We start from the raw sequence: 27,182 nt of genomic DNA, 5'->3' as shown, positions 1-27,182 counted from the left end.
GCATCCCTGTTTTTTCCTCCTAGTTTGTTCTTCCACACCTCTCAGGGCTTGTGGGAAGTCCCAACTTTTGGTTCAGAGTCTCCATAGTTCTTCTCTAAGGAGAGCCATATCTACTTCCAAAGGAACCATCTCAACAGTGTGATTTGGCAGCCATGGGCAGCCTTTGTGTACCCTCTCTTTCCTAGCATGTTTCCTCACTGGTTTGGCATGTTGCTGGTTAAAATTCATTCTTTTACAGCTTAGTATCCATTTAGCTCCTCTCCTCTGAACTTTCATCATTCATTATTAACAATGAATGGCAAAGTGCGTGAAGCAAGTTCAGCCCTATCTGTTCCTGGCATGAAAGTGATGTCTTGGAGCATTAGTGGGACGCGGCCCTATCTCACATAAAATGATGCCTGGGCCCACAACAAAGGTGCCATCTCCCGGTGTCTAATAGGATCACCCACTTCAAATGTGGAACTTCCTTCTTTGAAATATTTGTTGGGATTTCATAAACCTATGAAGATTCTCAAGCTCAAACAAAACCTTTTGGGTTTCGGCGTGAGCCCTGACTCTAAAGAGCTTTCTGTTCTATAAACCGGTTAGTGAATCTGAGTCCCGAGCTCAGGGAGGCTGGGGAAATATGGGGGTGTCAGAAATGAAGAGCTGGACTCCTATTTTTTCTTTCTGATATAAAAAAATAAAAGTCCCATGGCTTTGGCTGCATAAAATGAATCATATTAAGCACCTTTAAGCACAATTCTGTCGGGAAGACCTAATTTCAGACTGATTAACACTTTAATACGAAACAGAAGCACATCATTTCATTAGGAAAAAAAAATAAGGCCATCAGTATGTTGTCTCTTCTTTGTAAGAAGAAGAGAAGGAAAGAAAAAGGAAAGAAAGAAAGGAAGAAAGAAAGAAAGAAAGAAAGAAAGAGAAAAAGAAAGAAAAGATTAAGAATCACATTGTAGATTGAGATACTGAGAAAATGTAAATTTGACTGATGATCAGGCTCTACTTTGAAGAGTCACATCATCACAAGGGTTGGTTTATTTGTTTGTTTTTGCTTTGTTTCGTTTGGGGCAAGCCTCAAAGTCCCTTTATTCAGCTGCGGGAGACCTGTCTGCCGGCCTAGAAAGCTGACAGGAAAATAATCTTTTATGAAAACAGGCCTCAGAAGCATCTTCCAGTCTGTCCTTTCTTGAGACGTCTACGGTGACTCGCTTTGTCCTGCCGACTTCATAGGTCCCTTATTTATTAAATATGTGCAATAAAATTATAGCCATCCTTTTTTCAATATTTAAATTTTTTAATGATAATGCCTTTAAAATGCACAGAACATGAATGCAGGAGCTGATGTGATAGGAAAGAGCCTTATTGCACATAATTAACAGACACATAATGTCTGGTAACTAGTAATTTCCTTCTAGCTGAGTAAGGAAATAATTTAATCACGTTGATCAAATGAATCCCAGGAGCCTAGCTTAACATTATGCCAAAAAAAAAAAAAAAAAAAAGCCTGCACTCACCGATAAAACACTAACACACCACACTACTTGGTTCTTGAAAAAATTACGTTTTCAACCTTCTTTAGCTAACCTTAATGCTTAATAGTATTTAAAAAGCAGCCTGATTTTACTAATTGGCTTAATCTGATATTTGGGAAACATTATTTTCCAACAGAGACAGAGGGCAGTGGCAACAAATATTGGCACGGTCGGCCCTCCTTTTTAGAATCTACTAAGACCTAAGCATTAGAAGTATAATTCCCCCCTCCAAAAGGTGTTCCCCCAAACCCTGCTTAGAGCTTATCTATGAGATACGGAGAGTAGGCATATGCTGGTATGGGGCAGGCCACTCAGGCATTTTTTTCCTTGAAAATCCCTTTCCAAGTGTTAATTCCCATCCAACAACTAAACCACACTGCGCATCTTGAAATTCTATACTTAACATTCAAAGCAGACCAAGCCTGCCTTCTAAATCACTCCCCAAATTTCCTCTTGATAATGGATGACCTAATAGAGACAACCTAGCAATTTTTTCCCCCTGAAATCTTTTGTGGGCCTTCCCATTGTTCTTCTGAAGTACTTAGGAAGGGAGAGACAGGCAGGCTTTCATAATCTGAAGGCAGCTCTCCATAACGAGGTGATATAATTTAACACTCACCTAATACATTTTTATCCATCTATTGTTTGCTAAATAATTCCTGCAATAACACTTTTATTCTTTCCATAATTCTTCCAGGCAATACTGGAGGAATAATATTTTTACTGTGGTGATTGATGTCAGTTCCTGGTGCTGTGTAATGGCCATGAATAGAAGTTATTGATAAGCATCAGGAAACCTGGGAAATGTGAAGGGGCAAGGAGAACATTCAGAGGCTCTTGTTGCATGGGCCTCGGGATCAGAGATCAGAGGGTTAACGCTGTTTTATGAGGTTGTAAAAGTCTACCCCAAGATTCTTGTGTTAGCAATATTCTTTGTGTAAGACGCATGTTATTAAAACAAGTAGCAGCATCTGAATTAAAGTGACAGGATGATGGATGACTACTGAAGAGGAATGGAAGCCGTTTGCAGCATTTTGGTCTAGATGTGGGAATTCTGCCTCAGAGGCAAGGAGCTTGGCAGACGCATTGATTCCAAGCTGACGCATGCTCATAAATATGCCCCAGAGAGGTGTGGCCTAGCGGAATTTACAAATTATGTTCATGAATTATTTAACATTTATTTATGGATGCTATATTTAAACAGTATTTGCCAAGGCGAATGGACCATAGCTTACAGAGTGATCTTTAGATAATGCAAATCTACATAAGGCAGAAGTGGTGGGTGGTTTGCCCAGCGATGCTAAGACCATCAAAATGATATTACAGAAGGTGAGTCTGCTGTCAACATAGCTGCCCCTGTGAGACTCTGAATGTTCTCTCACATAGCATAGGACCAGAGAAGAGGAAAGGTCATGGGGATTTTTTTCCTCTTTAGGAATTCAGTTGATTTAAAAGACATGGCTGTGTTAATACTGATTCGATTTTTCGCGCAATACATAGCTTTACTATTTACATCAGTTTCTTAAAACATGGGCTGTAATACTACTAGTTTCAGGATCAGGCAGGCAGGGAAAGATTTAGAAATTACTAGAACATAGATGCTTCCCCAAATCACACAAACAGCTGCATTCGAACACTGTAAGTTCAAGTTACAATTCGAAAGCGTGTCTTCATTTTGCATCACGTGATTTGGCACAATGGCTTTGTGGTGACACATCCTGCTTGTTCTCACACATGTCACATGTCATTCTGGCATTGGAGGGGACCTTGTGGCTTGCATTGGCTACCTAAATGTAAGCAGAAGTGACATATTTAATTTCTAAGGTCGATTTATTCCCCTTCTCTCATGTGTCACTTGTCTTGTGATAGTTTGGTTCCAGGATGGTAAGACATCCAAGAGCTGATCCCTGGGACTGCTAGAGCTGAACACCTCCCTTAGTAGCCTGAGTGGGATGATGTTATCTAGACAACTAACACCGTGTTTGAAGGACAAGGTGGGGTGGAACGTTTCCATGGACTCTGAAACTCATCTACCTCTCCCTAGAGAGCAAAGCTCCTCCTTAAAAGTTAAATTCACTGGACTAGAAAGGACAGTTCAGCAGTTGAGAATAGTCACTGTTCTTACAGAAGACCTGAGCTGAAATACCATTACCCATGTAACTCCATGTGATTCTGTAATCACCTGATTCTCCATCTTCAGGGTGTTCTTGTGCCTCTAGCACTGTAACCACCCTAATAAAAACATGCATACACATGAACAAAACTAAGTTTCCCAAGCTGCTTATCTTCTTCCTTTTCTTCTTCTTCTTCTTCTTCTTCTTCTTCTTCTTCTTCTTCTTCTTCTTCTTCTTCTTCTTCTTCTTCTTCTTCTTCTTCTTCTTCTTCTTCTTCTTCCTCCTCCTCCTCCTCCTCCTCCTCCTCCTTTTCTTCTTCTTCTTCTTCTTCTTCTTCTTCTTCTTCTTCTTCTTCTTCTTCTTCTTCTTCCTCTTCCTCTTCCTCTTCCTCCTCTTCCTCCTCCTCCCCCTCCTCCCCCTCCTCCTCCTCCTCCTCCTCCTCCTCCTCCTCCTCCTCCTCCTCTTCTTCTTCTTCTTCTTCTTCTTCTTCTTCTTCTTCTTCTTCTTCTTCTTCTTCTTCTTTTCTCTCTCTCTCTCTCTCTCTCATTTCTTTTTACTTCCATATTCCTTTTTTAAGGCAGGTCTCACTGTATAGCTCTGGTTGTTCAAGTTGGGCTTGAGCTTACAGAGATCTGCCTGCCTCTACCTCCCTGGTGTTGGGTTTAAAGATATATACCATTACATCTCCGTTTTAAGTCATTTTCATAAACAAAGCTAAAAAGCTAAAAACCCAAAAGGGGACCCTAAATTCCTCCAGTAACATGCAATGACCAAAGTTGGCTTTGCCAAATTTCCCCTGCAATGTATCCATTCACCTTTCTGTGATGAGTTCAGGTGACTTAACCAGAACATAAACCACACACTACTCCCCCCAAAATGGCTAAGCATAAAGAAGGTGTCAGCTTCACCAAGGTGTACTAGCTTGACACAAGCTTTTGGATTAGCCATATTTTCCAAAGAATGATTCACATTTTTTGAAGCAGTGCATTAGACAATAATAAATTTTTCAAAATAGATCTTTCTTTGACTCTTCATGTCCAGCCCTTTCCATGAATGATGAGAAAGAAAATGCAGTCTGCAGTGAGGAAGGTCAGGATTGGTTTTAGTTGTTTTGGTTTTGGTTTTGGGGGTTTTCTTTGTTTTTGTTTTTTTTTTCTTGAAGATATGGTCTTAGTGATTTTTGTCTTTCTGCTGATTTGAACAATCAACCTAGTAAGAACAGACCTGGGCTTCTCCTCACACCAGTCTTTTTGTAGGGATATGAGTATCCTCACCCTTTCAAAAAGTCACTGCCAGGGTAATAATACACAAATCAATGGTATTAGACTGTTCCAACTGAATCAAACACTAGTAATGTCAAGAAAAAGATAAAACAAGAAATCCAATTTTATTTGTTCTAGAAGATTCTATGAGAATCAAACACAAGTTTGTAAGATTGAGTTCCTGTTTTCCCCCAAAGAAAATGCCTTGAAGTGTAGCATTTGGTTCCACATCATACTTACAGAATATGTAGCCTGGCAGTCATGGCAAAGAGAAGAGCAGAACTGTATAGTGAAAGGTGGGTCTCTCTGCTCAGAAAAAAAATGGGAGGCGCCAGAGTGTGTAGGACTTAGAAAGGTAACTAAAGACAGATGAGACTTTTATAAGTTATCATCCTTGAATGAAATGGCACATTGAAGTAATGTAACTGTCTTGGGGTCACTATTTACTTATAAGTAACTCCTCACCCATGCTCTTATAAGCCCAAAAACTGTTGGGTTCACTAAATTAAGATTTGTATGTAATTATTTTTTAAGTAAATCATTGGTCCCACATCTAGAAATAGTAGATGTTAGCTTGTGTTTTACTAGGAAAAGTCAAGTACAAAAAGGAAAGCACAGATATTTTAACACTAATATAGATTAGAGACTCTATAATGTTCAAAGTCATGAACTAATACATAGAATAAGAATGTAAGTGAGATTTTACTGTTGATAATGGAATTTTTTCCAGAATTTGTTTTAGAAAGAAATCCTCATAAAAATTATGTATCCAAAGTGAAACTTCAAACCTTAACGAAACTTTTGTCCTATGACTTCAATGAAAGTTGTGTTACATAAATGGCATTTCAAGGCTTTTTAAAAATATGGAAACTTGTTCCTGTTTCCTTCTGTACCCAAGGACTGACCCTGTGCTACAGATCTCCAGACCCAAAACCTGCCAGGAGAGAGCTGCTCTTCCAGGAATGCTGATACACCTAAGATCTCAGATGAGCACACCACTTCTGCTCCACTACCTGGCCCAATTGGGCCCTACCCAGAGCCTACAGAAACAGGAACTGTGGAACAGCTAAAGACAAGATCCTTCCAGTTTCCATCTTCGACCCAGAGCTGACCATGTGCAAAGCTTTCTGCACCTAAATGCTGCTGTGAGAGAGCTGGTCTGCCAGGAGTGCTGACACACCTAAGATCACCGGATCACAGGCTCAAGATTACAGAGAAGCTACAGTTAGAGACAGAAAGACCAGCTAACACCAGAGATAACCAGATGGTGGGAGGCAAGTGCAAGAACATAAGCAAGAGAAACCAAGGCCACTTGGCATCATCAGAACCCAGTTCTCCCAACTCAGCAAGCCCTGGATAATACAACACACCTGGAAAGAAAGATTCTGATTTAAAATCAAAACTCATGATGATGATAGAAGACTTTAAGAAGAACATAAATAACTCCTTTAAAAAAAATACAGGAGTACCCAGGTAAAATTTAGAAGCCCTTAAAGAGGAAACACAAAAATCCCTTAAACAGTTCCAGGAACACATAACCAAACAAGTGAAAGAATTGAACAAAACCATCCAGGATCTAAAAATGAAAGAAAAAAACAATAAAGAAAATACAAAGAGAGACAACCCTGGAAATAGAAAACCTATGAAGGAGAAAAAAGACATAGATGCAAGCATGACCAACAGTCTACAAGAGGAAGAAGAGAAAATCTCAGGTGCAGAAGGTACCATAGAAAACACTGACACATCAGTCAAAGGAAATGGAAAAGTTAAAAGGCTCCTAACCCAAAACATCTAGGAAATTCAGGATGCAATGAAAAGACCAAACCTAAGGATAAAAGATATAGAAGAGAGGAAAGATTTCCAACTCAAAGGGTCAGTAAATTTCCTCAACACAATTATAGAAGAAAACTTCCCTAACCTAAAGAAAGAGATGCCCATAAACATATAAGAAGCCTACAGAACTCCAAATAGATTGGGCCAGAAAAGAAATTCATCACATCACATACTGATCAAAACAACAAATTCACTAAACAAAGAAAGAATATTAAAAGCTGGAAGAGAAAAATGTCAAGTAACATATAAAGGTGGACCTATCAAATTACACCAAAATTCTCAATAGAGACTCTGAAAGCCAGAACATACTGAACAGATGCCATACAGACCCTAAGAGAATACAAATCCAAGCCCAGGGTACTATATCCAGAAAAACTCTCAATTACCATAGATGGAGAAACAAAAATATTCTATGACAAAACCAAATTCAAACAATATCTTTCCACAAATCCAGGCCTACAAAGGATAATTGATAGAAAACTCCAACACAAGGAGAGAAAATACAAACAAGAAAAAGCAAGAAAATAATCTTATTTCAAGTAACCCAAAAGAAGATAGCCACAAAAACGTAATTCCATTTCTAACAACAAAAATAACAGGAAGCAACCATTACTACTCCTTAATATCTCTTAACCTCAATGGATTCAATACCTCAATAAAAAGACATAGACTAACAGACTGGATATGTAAACAAGATTCAAAATTTTGCTGCATATAGGAAACATACCTCAGTGAAAAAAACAGACATTACCTCTGAGAAAAAGGCTGGAAAACAATTTTCCAAGCAAATGGTCACAAGAAATAACCTGGAGTAGTCATTCTAATATCGAATAAAATCAAATTTTAACCAAAAGTTATTAAGAAAGATGGGGAAGGATACTACATACAAATCAAAGGAAAAATCCACCAATATGAACTTTCAATTCTGAACACATACGCTCTAAATGCAGGGGTACCCACATTTGTAAATGAAACATTACTGAAGCTCAAAGCATACATTTTGGCTTGCATAATAATAGTGGGAGACAGCAACACCACATTCCCACCAATGAACCGAACATGGAATCAGAAACTAAAAAGAGACACAGTGAAACTAACAGAATTTATGAACCAAAGAGATTTAACAGATATCTGTAGAACGTTTCATCCTAAAACAAAAGAATATGCCTTCATCTCAGAACCTCATGGTACCTTCTCCAAAATTGACCAAATAATTGTTCTCAAAACAAGACTCAATATATACAAGAAGTTAGAAATTATCCCATACGACTTATAAGATTACGACAGACGAAGTCTGGTCTTCAATAACAAGAAAAACAACAGAAAACCCACATATACATGGAAGCTTGACAATGCTCTACTCAATGAAAACCTGGTCAGGGAAGATATAAAGAAAGAAATTAAAGTCCTTTTAGAATTTAATGAAAATCAAGGTACAACATACCCAAACTTATAGGACACAATGAAAGGAATGTTAAGAGGAAAACTCATAGCTCTGAGTGCCCCCAAAACGAAACTGAACAGAGCATATACTAATAGCCTGACAGCACATCTGAAAGCTCTAGAACAAAAGCAAGCAAATATATCCAAGAGGAGTAGATGGCAGGAAATAATTAAACTCAGGGCTGAAATCAACCAAGTAGAAGCAAAGAGAACTGTACCAAAAATCAACAAAACTGGGATCTGGTTCTTTGAGAAAATCAAGAAAATAGATAAACCCTTAGCCAGACTAGCCAGAGGGCACAGAGACAGTATCCAAATTAACAAAATCAGAAATGAAGCGAAAAGAGAGACATAAGAGCAGAAATAGAAGAAAATAAAAAAATCTTCAGATCCTACTAATAAAGCCTATACTTAATAAAATTGGAAAACCTGGATGAAATGGATTATTTTTCTAGACAGATACCAAGTACCAAATTTAAATCAGTGTCAGATAAACCATGTAAATAGTCCTATAACCCCTAAAGAAATAGAAGCAGTTATTAAGTCTTGCAACTAAAAAACAAAACATAACAAAACAAAAGAAAAAGCCAGGACCAGGTGGGTTTAGTGCCGAATTCTATCATACCTTGAAAAAAATTAATACCAATATTCTTCAAACAATTCTACCAAATAGAAAACAGAGGGAGTACTTCATACCTTTTCTATAAAGCCACACTTATGTTGCTACTTAAACCACACAAAGATTCAACAAAGAAGGAAAACCTCATACCAAATTCCCTTATGAATATTGATGCAAACATACTCAGTAAAATTCTCCCAAACTGGGGTTGGGATTTAGCTCAGTGGTAGAGCGCTTGCCTAGCAAGCACAAGGCCCTGGGTTCCGTCCCCAGCTCCAAAAAAAAGAAAAGAAAAAATTCTCCCAAATTGAATGCATGAACACATCAAAATGATCATTCACCAGGATCAAGTAGACTTCATCCCATTGATACAGGGATGTTTCAATACATGGAAATCCATCAATGTAATCCACAATGTAAACAAGCTCAAATAAAAAAAAACACATTATCATCTCAGATGCCTAGACAGTATTTGATAAAATTAAACACCCCTTCATGTTAAAAGTCTTAGAAAGGTCAGGAATTCAAGGGCTGTACCTAAACATTGGAAAAGCAATACACGGTAAGCCAGTAGACAATACCAAACTAAGTGGAGAGAACTTGAAGCAATCCCACTAAAATCAGAAACTAGAAAAGGCTGCCCACTTTTTCCCTATTTATTCAATATAGTACTCAAAGAACTAGCCAGAGCAATTGGACAAGAAAAGGAGGTCAAAGGGATACAAATTGGAAAGGAAGAAGTCAAAATATCACTATTTGCCAATGTTATGATAGTCTACTTAAGTGACTCCAAAATTTCCACCAGTGTGATAAATAACCTCTAAGTGTGATAAATAACTTCAGCAAAGTAGCTGGATATAAAATTAACTCAAACAAATCAGTAGTCTTCCTCTACTCAAAGGATAAACAGGCTGAAAAAGAAATTAGGGAAACCCTTCACAATAGTCCAAAATAATATAAAATACCTTAGTATGACTCTAACCAAGCAAGTGAAGGATCTGTATGACAAGAACTTCAAGAAAGAAATCTAAGAATATCTCAGAAGATGAAAAGACCTCTCATGCTCATGGATAGGCAGGATTAATAATAAAAATGGCCATCTTGCTAAAATCAATCTACAGATTTGATGCAATCCCCACTCAAAATTCCAGCTCAATTCTTCATAGAGTTAGAAAGAGCAATTTGCAAATTCACTTGAAATAACCAAACACCCTAGAAAGTAAAAAGTATTCTCCACAATAAAAGATCTGGAGACTCACCAAGCTATGTTACAGAGCAATAGTGATAAAAACAGCATGGTATTGGTACAGAGACGGACAGGTAGCTCAATGGAATACAATTGAAGACCCGGAAATGGACCCACACACCTATGGTCACTTGATCTTTGACAAAGAAGCTAAAGCCATCATTGGAAAAAAGACAGCATTTTCAACCAATGGTGCTGGTTCAACTAATGGTCAACATGTAGAAGAATGCAAATTGATGCACTCTTATCTCCTTGTACAAAGCTCAACTCCAAGTGGATCAAGGACCTACACATAAAAACAGAAACACTGAATCTAATAGAAGAGAAAGTTGGGAAGAGTCTTAAACATATGGGCACAGGAGAAATTTTCCTGAACAGAACACCAATGGCTTGTGCCCTAAGATCAACAACCAACTAATGGGACCTCATAAAATTGAAAAGCTTCCATAAGGCAAATGACACTTTCAATAGGACAAAACAGCAAACAACAGATTGGGAAAAGATGCTCCAACATATAACAAGGACACAACACATGCTCCACTATGTTCATAGCAGCCTTCTTTATAATAGCCAGAACCTGGAAACAACCCAGATTTCCCTCAACAGAGGAATGAGTACAAAAAACATGGTACACTTACACAGCGGAATACTACTCAGGCATCAAAAACAATGACTACATGAAATTCTTAGGTAAATGGATGGAACTAGAAAATATCCCGAGTGAGGTAACCCAGTCACAAAAAACATACAAAAGAACACCACTCACTGATAAGTGGATATTAGGCACAAAACTCAGACTACCCAAGATACAATCCATAGACTACATGGAACCCAAGAAGAAGGAAGAGCAAAGAGTGGATGTTTTAGTTTTACTTAGAAGGAGGAACAAAATAATCATGGGAGGTAGAAGGTGGGAGGGATTTGGAAAGAATTAAGGAGAGGGGGGAAGGGAGCAGGATGAGGTATGGGAGGAGATGGGGGAGATGTACAGAGGGTCAGGAAATTGAGCAGAGGTGTGTAGCAATGGGGAGTGGGAACTCCAGATGCCAGGAACTCATGTGGCTCCCAGGACCAATGGGGATGACATTAGCTGAAATAACCAACAAAGGGAAGAGAGAACCTGTAGAGACCATATCCAGAGGTTAGCCACGGCACCTGGTTAAGGGATGGGGCCACCCACCCTTCTCAAAAATTATAACCCAGAATTGCTCCTGTCTAAAGGGACTACAGGGACATTGAATGGAGCAGAGACTAAAAGAAAGACCATCCAGAGACTGCCCCCACCTGGGGATCCATCCCATATACAGACACCAAACCAAGATATATTGCTGATACCAAGAAGTGCTTGCTGACAGGAACCTGATATAGCTGTCTACTGAGAGGCTATGCCAGAGCCTGGCAAATACAGAGGCGGCCATTGATCTCAGAACAGGGTCCTCAATGGAGGGGTTACCAAAAGAACTGAAGGAGTTGAAAGGGTTTGCAACCCTAAAGGGAGAAAAACAGTATCAACCAACCAGATCCCCCAGAGCTCCCAGGGACTAAACCACCAACCAAAGTATACACATGGAGGGATCCATGGCTCTGGTAGCATATGTAGCAGAAGATGACTTTATCTGGCATCAATGGGAGAAAGAGGCCCTTGATGCCCCAATGTAGGGGAATGCTACGGAGGTGAGGTGGGAGTGGGGGAGTGGAGGAACACCCTCACAGAAACAGGGATAGGGGGTTTGTGGAGGGGAAACTGGAAAAGGGGATAACATTTGAAATGTAAAGAAATAAAATAACCAATAAGTTAAATATATAAAAATATTGAAATTCAAAGTACAATTTTAATAGAAGAATACTGTTGCAAGAAATTAGGACTATCTGTTCATTAGGCAGTATGCATTTATCAAAACTTTTACTATATCCCCCAAATATACTATACACACACACACACACACACACACACACACACACACACACACAATCACATTAAATGTGCACAAAATATGTTTGGCATATGACATAACAAATGAAGTGTTCACAGAATTTGTTAATTATTTGTGGGAATTCGGGAATAGTGAGCTTTAATCTGTGTCAGTTTATACACAGAATGACATACACACAATCAATTGTAAATAATTATGAGCACACATCACAATTGCATTAACAAAGAAAAATTTTGCATTTCTGCATTTGGAGAGAACAATGCTAACTCGGGGGGATCTAGAGGTCTCTTTTGCTTTGTGTTGTCTATTTCATTGGAAATCTTCCATTATTGTCAAAGGTTGGTGCTCTCATGTTTTAGAAACAAATTCAGTCCACCTTCCAACTATCTCTGTGTCCTCACACATAAAATAAGGCTATAGGGGACATTCCTGTGCCTGGTGCTTTGCATTTGAAGCGGGTTCACTTCTGCGCTTGGATCTTAGGTTACCCAATGAGTTCCTTTGTTGATGACCTTGTGAATGGAACACACTGGATAAACACAATCCTTGACGTCACTTTCATTCCTTGTGTTTTTTGTCTTCTTGAAGATCTCTGTTGCTGGACACTGAGAAGGCAATGTCTTCAACAGCTGTCTGTGGAGTCTGAGGTTTCCCTATGAGATCATAACATGAACTTTCTGGTAAATTGCAATGGTTTCTCAGAGAAGCTTCCCATCTTCTCCTTGAACTTCTGAAGTCTCATGGTTTAAAGGGCACTTGAACTCTGCTTGTCCATGAGGGTCTCACCTTTCCTTTGGTCGGGGTTACATAGAAGAGGATGGTTGATATGAGTCTTTGCTTTGGGTCTGCCACTTAGGGTGCAATTCTCTAGAAGCTTGGGGTAAGTAGGAAAGTATGAAAGTTGGTGAGGACTCAAAGGAGTGGGAGAAGACATTTCACCTACGTCTCACCGTTCATTGTTTTCCACTTGGGAAAATGGAGTTTGAGTACCATCAAGGATCATGTAAAACATTAACAGTTCCTAATTTGTCTATTTGTGCACATACCCCAATTCTGGTAGAAACCCCACAAGGCCAGAATATAAACTACATCAGACCAATTTTTTTTCACTCTTACAAGCAAAATCCAGATATGGGGTGCTATTGTGGTTTAAGGTTCTATACATTTGCCAAACTCCACTCTCACCCAAAATAAACCCAGAACAGTAATGTTAGAGTCAAATCTCAGCCCACTCCTTCTCTTGCCTTCTCAAACTCAAACTCCTTTCCAGTTGCTATGGGATTCATTGTACTATGGATCCCAAGGCAATTGAATATGAGATGTTTATGACTCAAAGTCACCTAGGGACCTCTGGGTACTGATGTTGGGAGAGAGTCCCAATCAGTCAGCTCAGTTTGAGGACTCAGAGAGGCAAAGAGGAAAACCTTTCTTTTTTCCATTAAACCAATGTGATTGCCTATCCCCTTAGCATCATCAAGGTTTTTGCTTTGACTTGTTTTGGGCTTTGGCTTCTCATCAATGAGTAAAATGGTTCACATGTCAGGTGAATATTCTTTGAGGCATATCTGCCTTTATAAGGGAAATTACACAGCTAAGGTAAGGTCAGGGCAGTTTCCCATTTTAGTTAATTTCTATTGAGTTGGCATGAAGATGTGTCCATCATATCTTAATTATTTTAATTAAGTAATCCTGCGTAGTATGGTTTACATTTCCCTACCCTGAGGCCTACATCCTTAGATTAACTATTTACTATTTGATAGAGATGTTGTCAAAGCTGAAATCAGAGTTCAAGTTTGGAATGTTCCTAACCAAATTCTGGTGGGAGTAAAATCTCCACAACTTTCTGGTAAAGACGCTGTCCTTTATCTCCATCAAAGTGTAAATGTCACTGACAGCCGATCCTTAGTCACATGCCTGTGTGATGAGTTTCTACTTTCTTCCGTCTTTTCTCCTTTGTGGGATTCAGCCCTTCCCAGTAAGCCATGGCTTCTGGATAACAATGGCAGATGCTAAATGAAAGCCTTATCAGACTATATCCAGATAGGAGCAGAAACTACACAGTGTGACTTAACCGCAGACACCATAAACAAATCTTATCGCAGGAAGTCGTGACCAGCTTTTCAAAAATCTTTCATGTGGTGTTAGACATTGAACTACAGCTTGTTACCAGTTTGATGGGGGAAAACCCAGAAAACCAGAACAGACATTAGTTACTTCTTTGGGAAACTAAAAGACAAACAGCTCAAATTATTTTGTATTACATCTATAGCCTGGAAAGGATGCCCGGGTTAGTTTTTCAAATAATTTAATCTGCTGTGATGCCAGCGTCTTGCAATGTGACACATTGCAGCTGTTGGTAGGATGACTTTTTATCTGCAATGGGATCATCAAGCCAATGCCTCCCAACTGTTTACTTCTTGGGTAGTGGCTGGAGTTCAGTTTCCCTAATTGCCCACTGGAAGGGGTAGAGAAGTCATTTTTAGCTCCACAGTTAGATTTCTGTTAGAAAGAATAGGCTAATCTTCCCCACTTCTTTCAGTTTAATGAAAAGGCCAAACCAACAGATTTGGGGGATATGAGTTAGGGTCAAGTGAAATAAAATCAATGTTGGAAGCAACAATTATAGATTCTTTAGTATTTTGCTGGGTTTTTTTCTGATATGTGGACATTATGTGTTTTCTTAGAGGAGGAAAATTAAGAACTTCAACCATTGTGTCCTCATGCTTTGGTCTTCACACATGACCATGTCTGCTGGGAGGAGGAAGCCACTCTTTTCAGTGCTCTCAATAGAGAATGAAGTCTTTCATAGACTTCATATGCAGGACCAATTTCTTCATGTGGGATGTTCTTACCGAGAGGAGTCTGCTGGAATTTGGTACCTTAGATAGAGCAGTGGTAAGGAAGAGAGAGGGAGTGAGTGAGACAGGAAAACAGAAATACAGAGACAGACACAGACAGAGAGGCAGAGAGAACATTATATTGGTAGACTAATGGATCTGTTGTCTAAGAATAATTCTGTGAGCAATATTTCCCACATAGTACTGGCAGGGAAAAGGAAGAAGGATGATCAAAAATAATAAAAGGTGCTTTATTTTTCATTGGTTATTCACATTTCAACTGTTATTACCCTTCCCAATTTGCGCTCCATAAACCCCATCCCAGCCCCCCCCGCCCACGCCTTGCTTCAACAGAGGAAACTATTAATGAAATAAAATTTGGACTGAAAGAATAGTCTTCCTTTTCAGACTAAAGGAGAAAGGAGAAGAAGAAGAGGAGAAGAAGGAGGAGAAGGAGGAGGAGAGGAGGATAAGGAAGGAAGGAGGAGAAGAAGGAGGAGGAGGAGGAGGAAGAGGACCATGTTTTATCGTTAATTATTTACAAAATTTAATTCAAGGAAACTATCTTTAAAAATTTGTATTTCGGGGTTGGGGATTTAACTCAGTGGTAGAGCGCTTGCCTAGCAAGCGCAAGGCCCTGGGTTCAGTCCCTAGCTCCGAAAAAAAGAAAAAAAAATTGTATTTCATTTTCAAAACACATTAGGGAAATATAAATATTAAGGTTTTATTTTATTGAAAGTTGACATAAAAATATGAGCAGATACTATATTCAGTTATTATGTTATCTATATGTATATTCTATAGATGGGCAAAGGATGTTGAAGGCATAGTAAAGACATAAGTAATATATAATTGTTAAACATTTGCTATAAAATATTTATTTCTTATTCTGTAAGATTTTCATGACACATACTATTAAAATAATGCCAAATTATGCAAGTCTTCATAAGTTGTAATTATTAGAAACTATTTTCTTAATTTAAGTTTTAGAAACATTGCTTTGCTATAGAGTACTTGCATTGCCAATAAAACTCTAAAGTCAATGCTTATGTTTATGTTTGGAAATTAAATAAGAGTTTTTGTTATATCATATTAAGATGCTTAAGCATATTACTTACCATAAATTATCATTATGAAAAATAGCATAAGTTGTTTTCTTTCTCGGAATTATTAATATTATATTGCCATTTTTAACATTTAGTTATATATCTAGCTATCCATCATAATAAAGTAATAATAAAAAGGGAATTGATAACAGAATAAAGCTGTGATAAATTATACTGTGGTATAGATGCTAACTGTAAAATTCACCTTTGCTGTATGCTTACATTTTTATAATATAAGCATAAAATTATGTTTTAAAAATTTAAAGGGAATCAATTGAAAAAAATGATTATATCTCAAGACAGTTTAGAAGGGAGCTGCATAAAACATAAGCATTCAAAAAAAGTATACATAAGCTTTCCAAAATATGTAATGTAAAACAAAGATTCAGTGCATGAACGCCACAAAGGTACACGACCCAACTCATGGTAGCAAAAGACTTTGAGACTCACTTTGTAAGGTAACAAACTCTAAAGTGGGCATTAAATAACAGACAAGACGCACAGGGGTAGGGCAGACAACCACACTTTCCTGAAATGCATAATTCCTGATCTACACGTACAGACCTGAGTCTATTCACTTCCGAGAAAATCAAGTGGATTGGTAAGGACCACAGGAAGCAAACTTCTCCCCAAATAATGCAATGCACACAAGTTTAGTGAAAAAGTCCGATGAAACTGAAAAAACGACTGGAAAACATTGGGAAGATCAAAGCAAATAGAAAAATAAAGCAAATTTGCAGTATAAAAAAAGTCAGGGGGGAGCATTTTCAGTGTTGAAATCAATATAAATTTTCACTGCATTGAACTATCTTTATATTCATAAATGTGCTAGATCGTGATATACTGTTCTTTTAAATAAGTGATTGACTATTTTTATATGAATTTTGTATGAATAATTATGATTTAGGCTCTACTTTTCGGTTTTACTTAACTAGCTTGGATAATGTGAATTTGACACTGGCAAGTTGTAGGCTGCTGAGTAGAATCGAACTTGAAAGTGACATTAATGGGGAAGTCCCGTTTCATACCAATAGCATGACATAGTATTTGGTTTTCATCCTTCTCCATTCCCTGAACATAACTGCTAGAGTCCTTGGAATTGTTTAACTTACTGTGTCTTTTGTATGCTAATGAGCTGACTGATGGCTAATAGTCCTAAGAAGCTTCAGGATGGTGCTTTCTCATCAGGAAATAGAAAGGTAGGATTAGAATATTGGATTTTTCAGCCATGTCCTTCCTCCATCTTCCAGGGCATGAGAAGGGACAGCCTTAATCTGACCATCACTGGCAGTGATGCAACCAATCTGATGGAGCCTCACAGTGTAACACCGGATGGATGCTGGGTTTCCGAAGAGCGGAGAACATAGGTTTCTAGGGGATGGCCTTCAGGAATGCTTGCACTAGCCTTTCTAATAAGCTGGTAAATGTCAAGTTTATTGAGGTTTTCTTGTCTGTATGGGAACTTTAACTTACAGGACTGAGATATGGGGACAATATCAGAGTGGGACTGAACTAGGCGCCACTCGCCTGTGTCCACGGCCACAGTACTCCTTGTTTAATGCATATGGCAAACTCACTAATTTCTTACTGACTTATTTTCTTATTTCACTACAGGTCCTCGAAAGTAAAAAATTATAGTTGAACAGTAGATTTTTTTCATTTATTTAAATAAGCATAAAATATTTTTCTATAAAATCTGTTCATAAGGATTCATTAATTATATAGATTTCCCAGCATTGAACGATCTTTATATTAATAAATATGCTAGATTATGATATACTGTTCTTTTAAAGAAGTGATTGACTATTTTCAAATGAATTTTGCATGAATAATTATGATTTAGGTTCCACTTTTAATAAAATTCCAGTATCAGGACTATATTAGGTTTGTACTATTCAATCAGATAGGTATCTTCTTTTACAATGGTCAATAAGGACTTAAATAATATAGTTATCCATTGCTTGATGGTTTGACAAACTTAATATTAAAACCGTTTGGGGCCATCCATTTTATTCTGTAGATAAATGTCTCATAAAATTATTGATTTATCATGTACATACCATAAATTATTAAAATTTACATTTTGCTGTATTATTATTTCATCTATAATTTTATACATAAAATTACACAAAATATTATCTCACATTACTTTGCTTTTTATCTTCCTAATTCTTTTGTGTTCCTAATAATGTTGACATACACTTTTCTGTACTTTATGAGACTTGATAGAGGATAGCTAGTCCATTGATCCTTTATAAGAATATTAGTTTTTCAAATTATATCTATATTGACTTTACATTTACAATCTTTTTTCCTCTCTAATTTTACAGTTTCAAGCTCATTTTAAATAAATACTGATGTAACTATTAATTTTCTTCTCATTACTACTGTATATATCTTAGTCGTTTTGCAATATACTATTAATATTGTTATTTACATGTAAAAAGTTTATATTACCTTGAGTTTTAAATTACTTTTTAACTGAAAAACTATACAAAGGAACATTAAAAGTTTTCCACCAGTAATTTTATTTTCTTTTAATTGAATATTCATTTTTTATTAAAGGTAGCCTTTATTTTTCCTGCTAATTAGCACCTCTTGCGTCTTGATTTATAACCTATGACATGATCAATTTTTTCCATTTATCATAAATATTAAAAATATATATTAAGCTTTTGTTTTGATAGTATCATTACATGCTCACTTTTATTTCCTTCATGTATTGCTTTTTAGAAAGTGAGTGATTGCCTCTCATAAATCTGTTTTATCCCTATATATTTATAAAAATTTTGATTTATAAACAATAAAAACTATGTTATTCACAGACTAATAATTTAACTTGATTCATTATATTTTGTGATGAGGTTTTTAAATTTATTCAGCACCTCTCATGTATTAAGAGTCACTATAGGATCATCTCCAATGCTAGGTAACCTAGGAAGAAATTGGTAAGATAAATTTTTCCTTCCATAAATTGTGCTGGATCATGGCATATAATCAACAGAAGCAAGGTAACTGGTATGTCCATGTCTTAGTAGGAGGCCCTTGTCATATAGCTCTGGTAGCCATCAAGAGCCATGCGATGGCTTATATTGACCCAAAGTTCTTAAGGACCTCCCTGGTGGGCAACTCATAGAAAAATGGTACACTACAATTCATATTTAATAATTCTGATTAATCTAAGTAATCAGTTTGATAGGATCTAGAATTACCTGAGTGATAGTCCTCCATAACTGTGAGGGACTATGTAGGTTAATTTTGACCTCTGCACATGCCTGTGAGATATTACCTTAATTAGACTAACTGAAGACCTACTCATTGTGGGTGGGGCCACTCTCTGGGTAGAGATCCTGGACTATGTAAAATGGAGAAAGTGAGCTACACACAGACCATCATTGTTTTCTTTTTCCTGACTGCAACACAGCTTTCTCAAGCTCCACCGTTGTAAGTCTCCTGCCATTATGGACCATACTTTGGTACTATGAGCCAAAACAAGTCTATTGCTTTGCTCAGGGTGTTTTATACCAGCTACTGGAATGGGCAATGAGATGAAAATTATACTGAGAAGTGGCAAAGTTGTTTTATTAATAGAATGTAGAAGTATTGGATACTTTGTGCCTTTTATATAAAATTCCAGCATGCTTGAGAAAGAACTGAGTGAGCCATTCTGGGGAAAGCATAGAAGATATAGATGCTGAGAATAATGTGGACAATGGAGGGCTGGCTCATAAGGCTTCAGAGAGCAAAGATAGCTCCTTCAGGAGCTACAATATGATATTTATAACAGAAATCTGGCTTTAGTTCATCTAGGTCTTGAGAACTTGAACTTGAAATGAAGGATTAATTTGCTGGATAGAGGAAAGGTTTGTGGAAAGATGTAACTGTTGGAGATATTAGCATTTTCACAGAGTTTAACACTGGGACAATAGGAAGGGCAGCTTGAGGTCAACACCTGACCCATCTAAGGGTTCAATGTGCAAAGATGCAAGTTTTTGTGAAAGGAGAAGATCCTGAACTGAGAATGCAGATGATAGGATACCTTAACCTTCAAAAAGGTCTGTTTTTGAAGTGCTTCTTCAAAAGGGAAGTGTTTCTCCAGGACAAGTATACAGAAGTTGATGGACCTCTGGTACAAGAAGTTCAGGCTTCATCCTAAGCTAATGAAAGAATGAAGCAGTATCGTCCACATGTACTAGTTTGGGAGGCATAAGAGATACAAACTTGAGATGTTTTGGAAGGTTTGCTCCATTGTTCCAGAGCACAGATAAAGCCAGATAACATGTAGCCATCATGGAGTTCCTGCAAGAACTCCTTAAGAGGATACTTTGTGAAGCTCTGTAGATAAACCTAATGTTATAATGGAAATGTAGAGATACTAAAGATAGCAGAACTATGTAATGTCCACCAAGGAGAGCTATGGGAATGGACTGGAGCTGGCCCAAGAGAGGGGCTAAGTGTGACACTGGTGACAGAGATGGAGGAGTGGGATGCCTGAAGTCAACTGGAGCCCAGCCAATTTTATCATAAGCCCCAGATGCTTGACATAGAGCTTCAGGCTTTGTTGTTTTATGCATTGAACTTTGTTTTTAGGGCCAGATTATTCCTTGCTCTGACCAGTTCTTCCCTCCTGGACTAGAAATGCCTGCTTTGTGCTACTATGTGTTGGAAATATATAATTTGATTTTAATTTATAGGATTTAAAAGTTAAGGGTCTGGATTTTAAAGCATTGGAATTATTATGGTTTGGGCAACATTTGATGTTGAAACAGATACAATTTACAAAATGCTTATGAGCCTTTGGGAACGAGTAGGGGAAAGTTATGATTTAAAATGTTGTGTTTGAATGTCGAGATGAAAAAGGAGGGACTTGTGGTGGTTAAATTCAATTGTCAATGTAATAAGCTCTGGAATCACCCAGGAGTGAAGAGCTTCAGGGGGTATGCTTCTGAGGAACTGTGTAGATGAGTTTATCCTCTGGGCAAGGCTATTAAGAATTATCTTGATTAGGTTAACTGAGATAGGAAAACTGGCCCAGTGTGGATGAAACCATTCCCTATGTAAGAGAGCCTGATGTGTATAAACTAGTGAAAGCTGAGCACAAGCATTCATTTTCATAACTGTAGACACAGTGAGATCTGATGTTTCATCTCCTACTGTCTAGCCTTATCTACCATGACACATATTAATCTTCTGTTGGGTATATTGCAGGTGAATATGTTTTCCTCCATTCTGTAGGTTGTCTATTCACTTGATTAACTATTTTCTCGGATGTACAGAAGACCACAAGTGCTTTTAGCTCGAATTTGTCAGTTGTTGGCATTATTTCTTGAAAAACATTAGTTATGTTTGTATTGTGCAGTATTTTCCCAACATTTTCCTTGAGCAATTTCATAATTTCAAGTCACTGTCAAGGTCTTTGAACAGTTTGAAATTTACTTATTTATTCATTTGTTTGTTCAGTTTATCAGTTTTTGTCCCCGCCAGCGGGGACCCAGTTATTCAGGGTCCCGAAGAGGCTTTCTACCTGTGGGCCAAAATGGGGGTGAAGAGAAGAAGGAGACCAAGCAAGATTCTGTTGTCAAGGTCTCCTTTATTGGGGTGAATGTTACAGCTTTTAAGGCTTTCAGGTAGGGGGAGTGTTAGAGGAGGGGGAGGTGCGGATATAGGCAGTGATAGCTGGAGGCAAAGAGGTCAGGGGGTGGAGACACTGGGTGTTGATTCAGGAGGTAACAGGTATCTGCTAAGGGAGCTGAGGCATCCCTTGAATGTTACCTTCCTGTGCCGTAAATTCATGGGAGAGGCTTTCATTCAACAGTCTTAAGACTTATGGCAGTCATCTTAGGGGTGAATATCTGTGGCCAAACAGCCCAAAGTCACCTAGCCACGCAGTCAAAAAGCGGCTAGGCCCAAATCCAATATGGCTCCGTGCAAGTTTTACAGAACGGGGGTATCTTAGTTGTTTTATTGATGTGATGGAATATCACGAACAAGGGGATTTACTTTTTTTTAAAAAAAGCATTTAATTAGAGAACTTTCTTAGAGTCCATGGCCATGGTGGGAACATGGCAGCATATAGGCAGGCATGACCTAGTGCAGTAGCTAAGAACTTGCGTCTTTGTCATACGATGGAGCGCAAAGAGCAAGACTGAGCCTGGTGTGCACTTTGGAAACCTCAAACCACACCCAGTGACAAATCTCCAACAATGTCCAACTTCTGAATCCTTCCTAAACTGTTCACCAAGCAGTGACTAGGCATTCAACTACATGAGCCTATGAGAATTATATTCATCCAAACCATCACACAGGGAGATAAAGATTTCATCTCATTCTTCTCTACAGAAAGTTTTCACAGCACTGTTTATTGAAGAATCTTCTGTTGCTCCAGTGTGAATTTACAGCATTTTTTTCTGAGAGAGGTGGCTCTATCTGTGTAGAATTATTCTAGTCTTCTAAACTGATCTAATATTTAATATCTAGATCCAATAGATCTATAACTTATTCTACTCCATTGATATAATATCCATTGTTTTTATCAATCCATACTGGAGTTTATTTCATTTTCTTTTCATTTATGTATGTGAGTGCCCACAGAGAGCAAAAGAGGGTGTCAGGTAATACAAAATTGAAGTTTTCAATACCTGTGGGTGCTGAGAATAGACTTTGTTCCTCAACAAGAATAAGAAGTGCTCTGGTGCACTGATCCATCTCTCCAGACGCTGTGTTTATCTCTGTGGCTCTGAGGTATTATTTGAAATCAGGTATAGTGAGGGCTACAACATTATTTTCTTTCCTTAAGATTGGTTGCATTATTTAGAGTCCTTTGTATGTCTGTAAGAGTTTTGAGTTGTTAATGTCTGAGAAGAATGTCACTGTAACTTTGATGGAAAGTGTATGAATTTATCCATTTTGGTAGGATGACCAATTTCACAATGTCTGTAAAGCATAATAAAGAAAGGAAGAAAATCATCCAAAGAAGGTCAAAGTAAATAAGGTAGAGGAGGGGGGCAAATAGGAAAGCACAGTAACATATATGTTTAAAGTGGGAAAATGGCAGAATGAACCCTGTTAATTTGTATAAACATTTAAGGTTAATCTTAATAAATCCAAAAGAAAGAAAAAATATCTATGATATCAGATAAACATTCATTTCAAAATGCACAATAGAGATCAGATCCATGAGACATGAATATCAAAGAGTCACGATGGATAAAGACTAAGCTCTGACTCCCAGCATGTAGACAGCCTTCAAACCTGGTCACTAGAGTGAGAGTTGAAACAGAGACAGAGTAGACACAGAGGAGATGTGCACATTTCCAGAGGTGCACAGAAATGGCCTTCTGCAGTAGGGCTACTTCCCCTTGGGTTTATTTAAGAACAGAAAAGTTTATTTAATCTAAACTATCTTAATGACAGAAATAGAGAGAACTAACTGTATCGTTCCCAATGCCATGTTAAGTGAGAAAACTCCATGTCCTGTTCATCTCAGTCTGGATGGTGTAGATGAAATGTACAAAGAGAACAAACACGCAAACTGGGAACTCCATGTCGTAAAGTAGTTCCTATCTACCTTGTCCTGCCATGGCCAGCTGTTTCTGTTGTGAAGTATGCATTTCTCATTATTTACTCTACTGGGCAAGTAATTCATTACTACTAAAATGTCTCCACCAGAAACACTGGCTACTATACAGGTATTCACTTTCGATCCACTAAGAGTTTATTTCAACATATCTAACCTCTGTTAAAGAAAGGTAACTTTTTCCTCTTGTTCTTTTTACATTCCAAGAGAGCATCAAACACAACGCTTCTAATGTAGTCGAACGGTTGGCAGCAAGTGCTTCATCTAACAGCAAGTCCTGTTTAGCTTTTCTGGCAGTGCCTATGAGAATCTAAAGGAAATAACAACTTTCTTTTCACTTTCAGAGAGCTCTATGATGTGTATTTAATTGTTTTTTATTTCTTACCAATGATTTCATGAAAAGGAAAGAGAAATACTTTTCTGTGATGTGGACACATTAATGACAAAACTGTCTATATGCTATTCCCATCTCAAACGTGACTGGTACTATAAAAAGGAACATTGTGAGTAATATTTCATACACAGTGATTCACTATGAGGTCTTACTTCTGTCGAGTAGCACTGTTCACATATGCTGGGACAAAACACTCTAGATAACTGTGTCCCTGGGGAAGATGTGACTCTCAGCTACAGAAGTCCCAGTACATGGTGCCACAGGCTGGCCCACCTAGCTTTGGGCTGCTAGTAACAGAGATACTTTGATAAGAATGCATGGCAAGGAAATTTTCCCACTTTACAGAGCTTAGGAAGCAAATTGGGGGGAAAGGAGAAACTGATTGGGAACCCTTGCCTAAGTTGTTTGTATTTTCTATCTTGTCATAGCATGAGCAACGTAACAAATATGCTTTTGCTCCTGTGTGTTAGCAGGATATTAACTTTAATGAAATAAAAGAACAAGTTCCTGACTGGAACCCTGGGATGTGGAACATGAAGAGTCATGGTGCCCCAAATTAGTCTTCAGTAGATACATAGTAGAGAAAATCAAATTTTCCTAAAGCCTTCTTGACTAGCTGTAATTGACAGCAATGTGTCTAAAACATTTCCTATACTAATTTGGGGTGAACACTAGTATAAAATGACATCATGTCCCCCTAAAAAAATAATTAAGTGGGTAAATACCTCATCTCAGTGGCAGTACAAAGGGATCTGAATCTCCTTTAATGATTCCTGCCTGAATGAATTGCTACCTCTATGGGGAAGGAGAGTTAGTCCATTGAAGTAAGAAAGAGAACTTGAACTCTGTCATCTCTGAATGTATCCAGAGCGTACCAGCAGACACTGGGGTTTGCAAAGGGAAAATGTACATTCTGTGCTTAGTCAAGGAGTGATGCACCAAGATTTTTGTTTATTCTCTTGTAATTATTTTTTCCCAAACAACAGGGGGAAATAGACTATCTTACCAATAGTCTATTCTATGCCAGATTTCATGTTGATGTGTGGTGACTATATAACCCACTGAGGCAGGAACTAAGAATAATCTGTTCTGAAAAATGAGAAAATCAAGACTGAGAGGTACAACACCAATAGCAACAACAACAAATTAAAACTTATCCACCTATGTCAGCTACTGAGAGCAGGGCTAGCATTAAGTAGCTCTAACTGAGCATTCCATGGACCATATCATTCTTCAACTGAGTGCCCATGTGGATCACAGAGAAGAAGACAGATCTTACATCAGTGAACACAGCGGGGAAAACATCAACTGATGGCCAACTTTGCATTTCCTTACCGTCTATTTTCAAAATGAAAGGATTTTGATGTTACAGAACTCTTTTTGGGAAAGTTGGAAATGCCTGGTGAATGGTTAAGGAAATCAGCTGCAAATGGTTAAAGTTATGATTATCCATGATAGAAATTCCTTTAGCATTTCTGAAATTTAGCACAATTAGTTCCCAAAAGTTATTATCCCCTTTATTGAAAAGTTGACAATTGAAGAAAAAGCTCTTGAGATGAAGGTTTCTCATGAAATGTCTAGGCATAAGTAATTCTCAGAATAAACTTCAAGGCAGGGACAGGAGGATAATAGAATGGAAGGATTGAAAATTCTCATATGTAAAAAATTCCTGGGCAGCTTATCCACATCTAAGCTTCTAGAAAGAACAGTCAGTTATCAGCTCATACAGGATTATTCCATTGTCTTCCTGGTTGAGCAATTTGCTATTTGAGATTTTATTGTGTTTATTGAAACCTTAATATCATACTTGGGTCGTACTCAATCAGCTTTGCTTTATTCTTCAAGATTTAGGGGCTAGTTTTACATTGTATACTAAGTTACTCTTAGACATTTCTTTCTTTTTTATCACAATCACTTTCGAGGATTTTATTTTAGATTAAAGGAGGAGCATTAAACATCTTTGACAGAGGATTGTTACAACCAACACTAAAACTCTGCTGAATGAAACACAAATCCCTTATTCATTTATTTTTTTTATTCTAATGTATGAAGAGCTGATAATACGAAGCTCAATCTTGGGGTTGTTATCAAAAATAGGTTTCTTCAAGTTGTGCATAGTAATAAATGTTCACTTCCCCCAAAGCCTAGAAGGCATTCTGTTCCTCTTTTAGCTGTGGTAATACAAATGAAAGAATTAAAATTCTTAGGATTGGGAAAGCAAATGATATAGGAAGTTTGTGGATATCTTCCAAGTCTCCAAGGGTCTGTCATAGTTATTTCCAATTGACTTAACACCCATTAACATGTCACTGAGAAATATCTACTTCAGACAGGTGTTAAGTGGTGCTATCCTATCTATATTATAGATGTGAAATTCCCAGCATACACTCCAAAACAGGTAAATAGTACCACTTGATATTTAAAATAATAAAAGCATGGTTTCTTTTATTTACCTTTTCCTAGACAAAAGATGCCTCTCCTTTCTGTGCAGAGTGGGTTCCTTCCTCTTGCTATGATAAATCACCATGACTAAGGAACTTAGAGGGGAAACAGTTTACTATGGTCTATAGTTGTAGAGTCCATAATGGCAGGACAAAGGCAGAAGGCAACATAGAAACCACAATTTGAACCATAAGCATGAATCAAAAAGAACCAGTAGAAATGATGCTGTTTCTAAACTCTCAAAGCTCCTTTCCAGTGACACACTTCCTCTAAGAAGACCACATCTCCTAAACCTTTCCCAGACAGTGACACTAAACTGGGAACCAAGTTTTTGAATTCATAACTTCTATGGAGGACAGTCTCACACCATTACAGTGGAATCCTTCTCAGATGCAACAGACCACTGGTAAGACTTACCCTGTACCTGTGAATCCACTTAGGTACTGTCTCCTAACCTCAGGATAACTGCCCAAAATATAAAGTAACATGACTGGAGCAACTGAAAAGTCTTAAATTCTCAAGTGTTATTAAAGCAATATTGCTTCTTCTTCTGGTGGCCCTTGAAAATGTACTAAATTCCCATAGGATTGCATTTCAGGAGTTTTCTCTGGCTAGCTAGATTTTAAGTTCTGAGCTTAGAAGCTGGCATCATTGTTAGCTTATTAGCAAGGATTAAATCTAAAAATCCTATTGTTTCTTAATTAAAGTTCTCATCAGTTTACGTTGACAGCATCTCTTCTTTGGTTTACTGCCTTTCTATATGAATAGATACGTCTACAAGAATACCAGCTCCCCTTAGGTGTAATAACTAGTCAGTTACCCTCCTAATGAACCATTTAAGTTC

General features: G+C 37.7%; 1 protein-coding gene across 3 annotated transcripts in view; it reads left to right on the top strand.

The window, feature by feature from the left end:
- LOC148001463 (uncharacterized) overlaps positions 1-18,754 on the top strand; it is a 193,883-nt gene extending 175,129 nt beyond the window's left edge. The window contains exon 5 of one of the 3 annotated variants that reach the window (XM_087584596.1): positions 17,177-18,754. The gene's annotated coding sequence lies outside the window, so the exon portion shown is untranslated. The remainder of the gene's footprint in view (positions 1-17,176) is intronic. The other 2 variants (XM_087584593.1, XM_087584592.1) reach the window with 2 other exon arrangements.
- Positions 18,755-27,182: the final 8,428 nt, after the last annotated feature.

Source organism: Rattus norvegicus, chromosome 14 (assembly GCF_021556685.1).
Source record: "Rattus norvegicus strain SHRSP/BbbUtx chromosome 14, alternate assembly SHRSP_T2T, whole genome shotgun sequence".
In the NCBI taxonomy this organism is placed as follows: Eukaryota; Metazoa; Chordata; class Mammalia; order Rodentia; family Muridae; genus Rattus; species Rattus norvegicus.
Note: the sequence above shows the minus strand (reverse complement) of the source record. Positions and strands in the feature narration are given on the sequence as shown.